This window comes from Dermacentor variabilis, chromosome 1, assembly GCF_050947875.1.
Source record: "Dermacentor variabilis isolate Ectoservices chromosome 1, ASM5094787v1, whole genome shotgun sequence".
Taxonomy (NCBI): Eukaryota; Metazoa; Arthropoda; class Arachnida; order Ixodida; family Ixodidae; genus Dermacentor; species Dermacentor variabilis.
In genome coordinates this window covers 148987735-148998489 of record NC_134568.1, presented here as the reverse complement: position 1 = coordinate 148998489, position 10755 = coordinate 148987735, and the positions used below count along the sequence as shown (strand labels likewise).

Here is a 10755-nt window from a genome sequence, read left to right as displayed (position 1 = left end):
CGCTACACTCAAGGCTGTTTAAAGCTGTAGCGCGTCATTACCACACGTCCGCGTAATGGACGTCAACAATGCTAATTTCATCTGGTTACAGGGCGCTGTGGCACCTTTCGGCATGCAACGAAGTCTCTTGGGAGAAGACTGTATATATTTATGTATATGTGTAAAGCGACAACAGTACCCAAGCTCCCAAATGTAAGTACTTTCCTGAGATCATCATATTCGCTACAATCAAGGCTGCTGTTCATTGTAGCATGTCATAACCACACGTCTTCATAACTGTCGTCAACTATGAAACCTTCATCTGCTTGCAGGACACTGCAGGACATATCAACGTGGAACGAAGTGCTTTGGGGCATGACTGTACATATTTACGTATATGTGTACGGCGCCATAAGTCCTCAAGCTCCCAGATGTGAGCTCTTGCGTCATGTCATCACATTCGCTACACTGAAGGCTTTTTTACGCTGTAGCGCGTCATGACCACACGTCCTCGTAATGGACGTCAACAATGCTACATTCATCTGTTTACAGGGCGCTGTGGCACCTTTCGGCATGCAACGAAGACCCTTGGGAGAAGACTGTATATATTTATGTATATGTGTACAGCGATAACAGTACTCAAGCTCCCAAATGTAAGCACTTTCCTGAGATCATCATATTCGCAACAATCAAGGCTCCTGTTCATTGTAGTGCTTCATAACCGCACGCCTTCATAGCTGTCGTCAACAAAGCTACCTTCATCTCCTTGCAGGATGCTGCAGGACGTATCAGCGTGAAACGAAGTGCTTTGGGGCATGACTGTACATATTTACGTATATGTGTACGGCGCTATAATCCTCAAGCTCCCAGATGTGAGCACTTGCGTCATGTCATCACATTCGCTACACTCAAGGCTTTTTTACGCTCTAGCGCGTCATGACCACACGTCCTCGTAATGGACGTCAACAATGCTACCTTCATCTGGTTACAGGGCGCTGTGGCACCTTTCCGCATGCAACGAATTCCCTTGGGAGAAGACTGTATATATTTATGTATATGTGTACAGCGACAACAGTACTCAAGCTCGCAAATGTAAGTATTTTCCTGAGATCATCATATTCGCTACAATCAAGGCTGCACTTGATTGTAGCGCGTCATAACCACACGTCTTCATAACTGTCGTCAACAAAGCTACCTTCATCTGCATGCAGGACGCTGCAGGACATACCAGCATGGAACGAAATGCTTTGGGGCATGACTGTACATATGTATATGTGTATTGCGCCATAAGTCCTCAAGCTCCTAGATGTGAGCATTTGCGTGATGTCATCGCATTCGCTATACTCGAGGCTTTTTTAAGCTGTAGCGTGTTATGACCACAGGTCCTCGTAATGGACGTCAACAATGCTACCTTCATCTGGTTACAGGGCGCTGTGGCACCTTTCGGCATGCAACGAAGTCCCTTGGGAGAAGACTGTATATATTTATGTATATGTGTACAGCGAGAACAGTACTCAAGCTCCCAAAAGTAAGCACCTTCCTGAGATCATCATATTCGCTACAATCAAGCTTCTGTTCATTGTAGCGCGTCATAACCACACGTCTTCATAACTGTCGTCAACAATGCTACCTTCATCTGCTTGCAGGACGCTACAGGACATATCAACGTGGAACGAAGTGCTTTGGGGCATGACTGTAGATATTTACGTATATGTGTACGGCGCCATAAGTCCTCAAGCTCCCAGATGTGAGCTCTTGCGTGATGTCATCACATTCGCTACACTGAAGGCTTTTTTACGCTGTAGCGCCTCATGACCACACGTCCTCGTAATGGACGTCAACAATGCTACCTTCATCTGCTTACAGGGCGCTGTGGCACCTTTCGGCATGCAACGAAGACCCTTGGGAGAAGACTGTATATATATGTATACGTGTACAGCGACAACAGTACCCAAGCTCCCAAATGTAAGTACTTTCCTGAGATCATCATGTTCGCTACAATCAAGCTGCTGTTCATTGTAGCGCGTCATAACCACACGTCTTCATAACTGTCGTCAACAATGCTACCTTCATCTGCTTGCAGGACGCTGCAGGACATATCAACGTGCAACGAAGTGCTTTGGGGCATGACTGTACATATTTACGTATATGTGTACGGCGCCATAAGTCCTCAAGCTCCCAGATGTGAGCACTTGCGTAATGTATTCACATTCGCTACACTCAAGGCTTTTTTAAGCTGTATTGCGTCATGACCACACGTCCTCGTAATGAACGTCAACAATGCTACCTTCATCTGGTTGCAGGGCGCTACGGCAACTTTCAGCATGCAACGAAGTCCTTTGGGAGAAGACTGTATATATTTATGTATATGTGTACAGCGACAACAGTACTCAAGCTCCCAAATGTAAGCACCTTCCTGAGATCATCATATTCGCTACAATCAAGCTGCTGTTCATTGTGGCGCGTCATAACCACACGTCTTCATAACTGTCAACAATGCTACCTTCATCTGCATGCAGGACGCTGCAGGACATACCAGCGTGGAACGAAGTGGGTTGGGGCATGACTGTACATATTTATGTATCTGTGTACGGCGCCATAAGTCTTCAAGCTCCCAGATGTGAGCACTTGCGTGATGTCATCACATTAGCTACACTGAAGGCTTTTTTACGCTGTAGCGCGTCATGACCACACGTCCTCGTAATGGACGTCAACAATGCTACGTTCATCCGCTTACAGGGCGCTGTGGCACCTTTCGGCATGCAACGAAGACCCTTGGGAGAAGACTATATATTTATGTATATGTGTACAGCGACAACAGTACCCAAGCTCCCAAATGTAAGCACTTTCCTGTGATCATCACATTCGCTACAATCAAGGCTGCTGTTCATTCTAGCGCGTCATAACCACACGTCTTCATAACTGGCCTCAAAATGCTACCTTCATCTGCATGCAGGACGCTGCAAGACATACCGGCGTGGAACGAAGTGCTTTGGGGCATGACTGTACATATGTATATGTGTATGGCGCCATAAGTCCTCAAGCTCCTAGATGTGAGCACTTGCGTAATGTCATCACATTCGCTACACTCAAGGCTTTTTTAAGCTGTAGCGCGTCATGACCACACGTCCTCGTAATGAACGTCAACAATGCTACCTTCATCTGGTTGCAGGGCGCTGCGGCACCTTTCAGCATGCAACGAAGTCCTTTGGGAGAAGACTGTATATATTTATGTATATGTGTACAGCGACAACAGTACTCAAGCTCCCAAATGTAAGCACCTTCCTGAGATCATCATATTCGCTACAATCAAGCTGCTGTTCATTGTGGCGCGTCATAACCACACGTCTTCATAACTGTCAACAATGCTACCTTCATCTGCATGCAGGACGCTGCAGGACATACCAGCGTGGAACGAAGTGGGTTGGGGCATGACTGTACATATTTATGTATCTGTGTACGGCGCCATAAGTCCTCAAGCTCCCAGATGTGAGCACTTGCGTGATGTCATCACATTCGCTACACTCAAGGCTGTTTAAAGCTGTAGCGCGTCATTACCACACGTCCGCGTAATGGACGTCAACAATGCTAATTTCATCTGGTTACAGGGCGCTGTGGCACCTTTCGGCATGCAACGAAGTCTCTTGGGAGAAGACTGTATATATTTATGTATATGTGTAAAGCGACAACAGTACCCAAGCTCCCAAATGTAAGTACTTTCCTGAGATCATCATATTCGCTACAATCAAGGCTGCTGTTCATTGTAGCATGTCATAACCACACGTCTTCATAACTGTCGTCAACTATGAAACCTTCATCTGCTTGCAGGACACTGCAGGACATATCAACGTGGAACGAAGTGCTTTGGGGCATGACTGTACATATTTACGTATATGTGTACGGCGCCATAAGTCCTCAAGCTCCCAGATGTGAGCTCTTGCGTCATGTCATCACATTCGCTACACTGAAGGCTTTTTTACGCTGTAGCGCGTCATGACCACACGTCCTCGTAATGGACGTCAACAATGCTACATTCATCTGTTTACAGGGCGCTGTGGCACCTTTCGGCATGCAACGAAGACCCTTGGGAGAAGACTGTATATATTTATGTATATGTGTACAGCGATAACAGTACTCAAGCTCCCAAATGTAAGCACTTTCCTGAGATCATCATATTCGCAACAATCAAGGCTCCTGTTCATTGTAGTGCTTCATAACCGCACGCCTTCATAGCTGTCGTCAACAAAGCTACCTTCATCTCCTTGCAGGATGCTGCAGGACGTATCAGCGTGGAACGAAGTGCTTTGGGGCATGACTGTACATATTTACGTATATGTGTACGGCGCTATAATCCTCAAGCTCCCAGATGTGAGCACTTGCGTCATGTCATCACATTCGCTACACTCAAGGCTTTTTTACGCTGTAGCGCGTCATGACCACACGTCCTCGTAATGGACGTCCACAATGCTACCTTCATCTGGTTACAGGGCGCTGTGGCACCTTTCCGCATGCAACGAATTCCCTTGGGAGAAGACTGTATATATTTATGTATATGTGTACAGCGACAACAGTACTCAAGCTCCCAAATGTAAGTATTGTCCTGAGATCATCATATTCGCTCCAATCAAGGCTGCACTTGATTGTAGCGCGTCATAACCACACGTCTTCATAACTGTCGTCAACAAAGCTACCTTCATCTGCATGCAGGACGCTGCAGGACATACCAGCATGGAACGAAATGCTTTGGGGCATGACTGTACATATGTATATGTGTATTGCGCCATAAGTCCTCAAGCTCCTCGATGTGAGCATTTGCGTGATGTCATCGCATTCGCTATACTCGAGGCTTTTTTAAGCTGTAGCGTGTTATGACCACAGGTCCTCGTAATGGTCGTCAACAATGCTACCTTCATCTGGTTACAGGGCGCTGTGGCACCTGTCGGCATGCAACGAAGTCCCTTGGGAGAAGACTGTATATATTTATGTATATGTGTACAGCGAGAACAGTACTCAAGCTCCCAAAAGTAAGTACCTTCCTGAGATCATCATATTCGCTACAATCAAGCTTCTGTTCATTGTAGCGCGTCATAACCACACGTCTTCATAACTGTCGTCAACAATGCTACCTTCATCTGCTTGCAGTACGCTACAGGACATATCAACGTGGAACGAAGTGCTTTGGGGTATGACTGTAGATATTTACGTATATGTGTACGGCGCCATAAGTCCTCAAGCTCCCAGATGTGAGCTCTTGCGTGATGTCATCACATTCGCTACACTGAAGGCTTTTTTACGCTGTAGCGCGTCATGACCACACGTCCTCGTAATGGACGTCAACAATGCTACCTTCATCTGCTTACAGGGCGCTGTGGCACCTTTCGGCATGCAACGAAGACCCTTGGGAGAAGCATGTATATATTTATGTATATGTGTACAGCGACAACAGTACCCAAGCTCCCAAATGTAAGAACTTTCCTGAGATCATCATGTTCGCTACAATCAAGCTGCTGTTCATTGTAGCGCGTCATAACCACACGTCTTCATAACTGTCGTCAACAATTCTACCTTCATCTGCTTGCAGGACGCTGCAGGACATATCAACGAGCAACGAAGTGCTTTGGGGCATGACTGTACATATTTACGTATATGTGTACGGCGCCATAAGTCCTCAAGCTCCCAGATGTGAGCACTTGCGTAATGTGATCACATTCGCTACACTCTAGGCTTTTTTAAGCTGTAGCGCGTCATGACCACACGTCCTCGTAATGAACGTCAACAATGCTACCTTCATCTGGTTGCAGGGCGCTACGGCACCTTTCAGCATGCAACGAAGTCCTTTGGGAGAAGACTGTATATATTTATATATATGTGTACAGCGACAACAGTACTCAATCTCCCAAATGTAAGCACTTTCCTGAGATCATCATATTCGCTACAATCAAGCTGCTGTTCATAGTGGCGCGTCATAACCACACGTCTTCATAACTTTCAACAATGCTACCTTCATCTGCATGCAGGACGCTGCAGGACATACCAGCGTGGAACGAAGTGGGTTGGGGCATGACTGTACATATTTATGTATCTGTGTACGGCGCCATAAGTCCTCAAGCTCCCAGATGTGAGCACTTGCGTGATGTCATCACATTCGCTACACTGAAGGCTTTTTTACGCTGTAGCGCGTCATGACCACACGTCCTCGTAATGGACGTCAACAATGCTACGTTCATCTGCTTACAGGGCGCTGTGGCACCTTTCGGCATGCAACGAAGACCCTTGGGAGAAGACTGTATATATTTATGTATATGTGTACAGCGACAACAGTACTCAAGCTCCCAAATGTAAGCACTTTCCTGAGATCATCATATTCGCAACAATCAAGGCTCCTGTTCATTGTAGTGCTTCATAACCGCACGCCTTCATAGCTGTCGTCAACAAAGCTACCTTCATCTCCTTGCAGGATGCTGCAGGACGTATCAGCGTGAAACGAAGTGCTTTGGGGCATGACTGTACATATTTACGTATATGTGTACGGCGCTATAATCCTCAAGCTCCCAGATGTGAGCACTTGCGTCATGTCATCACATTCGCTACACTCAAGGCTTTTTTACGCTCTAGCGCGTCATGACCACACGTCCTCGTAATGGACGTCAACAATGCTACCTTCATCTGGTTACAGGGCGCTGTGGCACCTTTCCGCATGCAACGAATTCCCTTGGGAGAAGACTGTATATATTTATGTATATGTGTACAGCGACAACAGTACTCAAGCTCGCAAATGTAAGTATTTTCCTGAGATCATCATATTCGCTACAATCAAGGCTGCACTTGATTGTAGCGCGTCATAACCACACGTCTTCATAACTGTCGTCAACAAAGCTACCTTCATCTGCATGCAGGACGCTGCAGGACATACCAGCATGGAACGAAATGCTTTGGGGCATGACTGTACATATGTATATGTGTATTGCGCCATAAGTCCTCAAGCTCCTAGATGTGAGCATTTGCGGGATGTCATCGCATTCGCTATACTCGAGGCTTTTTTAAGCTGTAGCGTGTTATGACCACAGGTCCTCGTAATGGACGTCAACAATGCTACCTTCATCTGGTTACAGGGCGCTGTGGCACCTTTCGGCATGCAAGAAGTCCCTTGGGAGGAGGCCGTATATATTTATTTATATGTATACAGCGACAATAGTACTCAAGCTCCGAAATGTAAGTACTTTCCTGAGATCATTATATTCTCTACAATCAAGGCTGCTGTTCATTGTAGCGCGTCATAACCACACGTCTTCGTAACTCTCGTCAACAATGCTACCTTCATCTGCTTGCAGGACGCTGCAGGACATATCAGCGTGGAACGAAGTGCTTTGGGGAATGACTGCACATATTTATGTATATGTGTACGGCGCCATAAGTCCTCAAACTCCTAGATGTGTGCACTTCCGTGGTGTCATCACATTCGCTACACTGAAGGCTTTTTTACGCTGTAGCGCGTCATGACCACACGTCCTCGTAATGGACGTCAACAATGCTACCTTCATCTGGTTGCAGGGCGCTGCGGCACCTTTCAGCATGCAACCAAGTCCTTTGGGAGAAGACTGTATATATTTATGTATATGTGTACAGCGAGAACAGTATTCAAGCTCCCAAAAGTAAGCACCTTCCTGATATCATCATATTCGCTACAATCAAGCTTCTGTTCATTGTAGCGCGTCATAACCACACGTCTTCATAACTGTCGTCAACAATGCTACCTTCATCTGCTTGCAGGACGCTACAGGACATATCAACGTGGAACGAAGTGCTTTGGGGCATGACTGTAGATATTTACGTATATGTGTACGGCGCCATAAGTCCTCAAGCTCCCAGATGTGAGCTCTTGCGTGATGTCATCACATTCGCTACGCTGAAGGCTTTTTTACGCTGTAGCGCGTCATGACCACACGTCCTCGTAATGGACGTCAACAATGCTACCTTCATCTGCTTACAGGGCGCTGTGGCACCTTTCGGCATGCAACGAAGACCCTTGGGAGAAGACTGTATATATTTATGTATATGTGTACAGCGACAACAGTACCCAAGCTCCCAAATGTAAGTACTTTCCTGAGATCATCATGTTCGCTACAATCAAGCTGCTGTTCATTGTAGCGCGTCATAACCACACGTCTTCATAACTGTCGTCAACAATTCTACCTTCATCTGCTTGCAGGACGCTGCAGGACATATCAACGTGCAACGAAGTGCTTTGGGGCATGACTGTACATATTTACGTATATGTGTACGGCGCCATAAGTCCTCAAGCTCCCAGATGTGAGCACTTGCGTAATGTCATCACATTCGCTACACTCAAGGCTTTTTTAAGCTGTAGCGCGTCATGACCACACGTCCTCGTAATGAACGTCAACAATGCTACCTTCATCTGGTTGCAGGGCGCTACGGCACCTTTCAGCATGCAACGAAGTCCTTTGGGAGAAGACTGTATATATTTATATATATGTGTACAGCGACAACAGTACTCAATCTCCCAAATGTAAGCACTTTCCTGAGATCATCATATTCGCTACAATCAAGCTGCTGTTCATTGTGGCGCGTCATAACCACACGTCTTCATAACTTTCAACAATGCTACCTTCATCTGCATGCAGGACGCTGCAGGACATACCAGCGTGGAACGAAGTGGGTTGGGGCATGACTGTACATATTTATGTATCTGTGTACGGCGCCATAAGTCCTCAAGCTCCCAGATGTGAGCACTTGCGTGATGTCATCACATTCGCTACACTCAAGGCTGTTTAAAGCTGTAGCGCGTCATTACCACACGTCCGCGTAATGGACGTCAACAATGCTAACTTCATCTGGTTACAGGGCGCTGTGGCACCTTTCGGCATGCAACGAAGTCTCTTGGGAGAAGACTGTATATATTTATGTATATGTGTAAAGCGACAACAGTACCCAAGCTCCCAAATGTAAGTACTTTCCTGAGATCATCATATTCGCTACAATCAAGGCTGCTGTTCATTGTAGCATGTCATAACCACACGTCTTCATAACTGTCGTCAACTATGAAACCTTCATCTGCTTGCAGGACGCTGCAGGACATATCAACGTGGAACGAAGTGCTTTGGGGCATGACTGTACATATTTACGTATATGTGTACGGCGCCATAAGTCCTCAAGCTCCCAGATGTGATCTTCGCGTGATGTCATCACATTCGCTACACTGAAGGCTTTTTTACTCTGCAGCGCGTCATGACCACACGTTCTCGTAATGGACGTCAACAATGCTACCTTCATCTGGTTGCAGGGCGCTGCGGCACCTTTCAGCATGCAACCAAGTCCTTTGGGAGAAGACTGTATATATTTATGTATATGTGTACAGCGAGAACAGTACTCAAGCTCCCAAAAGTAAGCACCTTCCTGAGATCATCATATTCGCTACAATCAAGCTTCTGTTCATTGTAGCGCGTCATAACCACACGTCTTCATAACTGTCGTCAACAATGCTACCTTCATCTGCTTGCAGGACGCTACAGGACATATCAACGTGGAACGAAGTGCTTTGGGGCATGACTGTAGATATTTACGTATATGTGTACGGCGCCATAAGTCCTCAAGCTCCCAGATGTGAGCTCTTGCGTGATGTCATCACATTCGCTACACTGAAGGCTTTTTTACGCTGTAGCGCGTCATGACCACACGTCCTCGTAATGGACGTCAACAATGCTACCTTCATCTGCTTACAGGGCGATGTGGCACCTTTCGGCATGCAACGAAGACCCTTGGGAGAAGACTGTATATATTTATGTATATGTGTACAGCGACAACAGTACCCAAGCTCCCAAATGTAAGTACTTTCCTGAGATCATCATGTTCGCTACAATCAAGCTGCTGTTCATTGTAGCGCGTCATAACCACACGTCTTCATAACTGTCGTCAACAATGCTACCTTCATCTGCTTGCAGGACGCTGCAGGACATATCAACGTGCAACGAAGTGCTTTGGGGCATGACTGTACATATTTACGTATATGTGTACGGCGCCATATGTCCTCAAGCTCCCAGATGTGAGCACTTGCGTAATGTCATCACATTCGCTACACTCAAGGCTTTTTTAAGCTGTAGCGCGTCATGACCACACGTCCTCGTAATGAACGTCAACAATGCTACCTTCATCTGGTTGCAGGGCGCTGTGGCACCTTTCAGCATGCAACGAAGTCCTTTGGGAGAAGACTGTATATATTTATGTATATGTGTACAGCGACAACAGTACTCAAGCTCCCAAATGTAAGCACCTTCCTGAGATCATCATATTCGCTACAATCAAGCTGCTGTTCATTGTGGCGCGTCATAACCACACGTCTTCATAACTGTCAACAATGCTACCTTCATCTGCATGCAGGACGCTGCAGGACATACCAGCGTGGAACGAAGTGGGTTGGGGCATGACTGTACATATTTATGTATCTGTGTACGGCGCCATAAGTCCTCAAGCTCCCAGATGTGAGCACTTGCGTGATGTCATCACATTCGATACACTCAAGGCTGTTTAAAGCTGTAGCGCGTCATTACCACACGTCCGCGTAATGGACGTCAACAATGCTAACTTCATCTGGTTACAGGGCGCTGTGGCACCTTTCGGCATGCAACGAAGTCTCTTGGGAGAAGACTGTATATATTTATGTATATGTGTAAAGCGACAACAGTACCCAAGCTCCCAAATGTAAGTACTTTCCTGAGATCATCATATTCGCTACAATCAAGGCTGATGTTCATTGTA

General features: G+C 46.3%; 2 long non-coding RNA genes across 2 annotated transcripts; both read left to right on the top strand.

Moving 5' to 3' along the window:
- The first annotated feature begins 472 nt into the window (after nt 1-472).
- Nucleotides 473-1074, top strand: LOC142572222 (uncharacterized). Its single transcript, XR_012826019.1, has 3 exons — nt 473-632; nt 752-851; nt 971-1074. It is a non-coding gene; the product is annotated as an uncharacterized LOC142572222 (long non-coding RNA).
- Nucleotides 1075-4020: 2946 nt separating this feature from the next.
- LOC142572221 (uncharacterized) lies at nt 4021-4989 on the top strand. The gene is made up of 5 exons (XR_012826018.1): nt 4021-4128; nt 4248-4347; nt 4467-4567; nt 4687-4783; nt 4903-4989. It is a non-coding gene; the product is annotated as an uncharacterized LOC142572221 (long non-coding RNA).
- The last annotated feature ends 5766 nt before the right edge of the window (nt 4990-10755 follow it).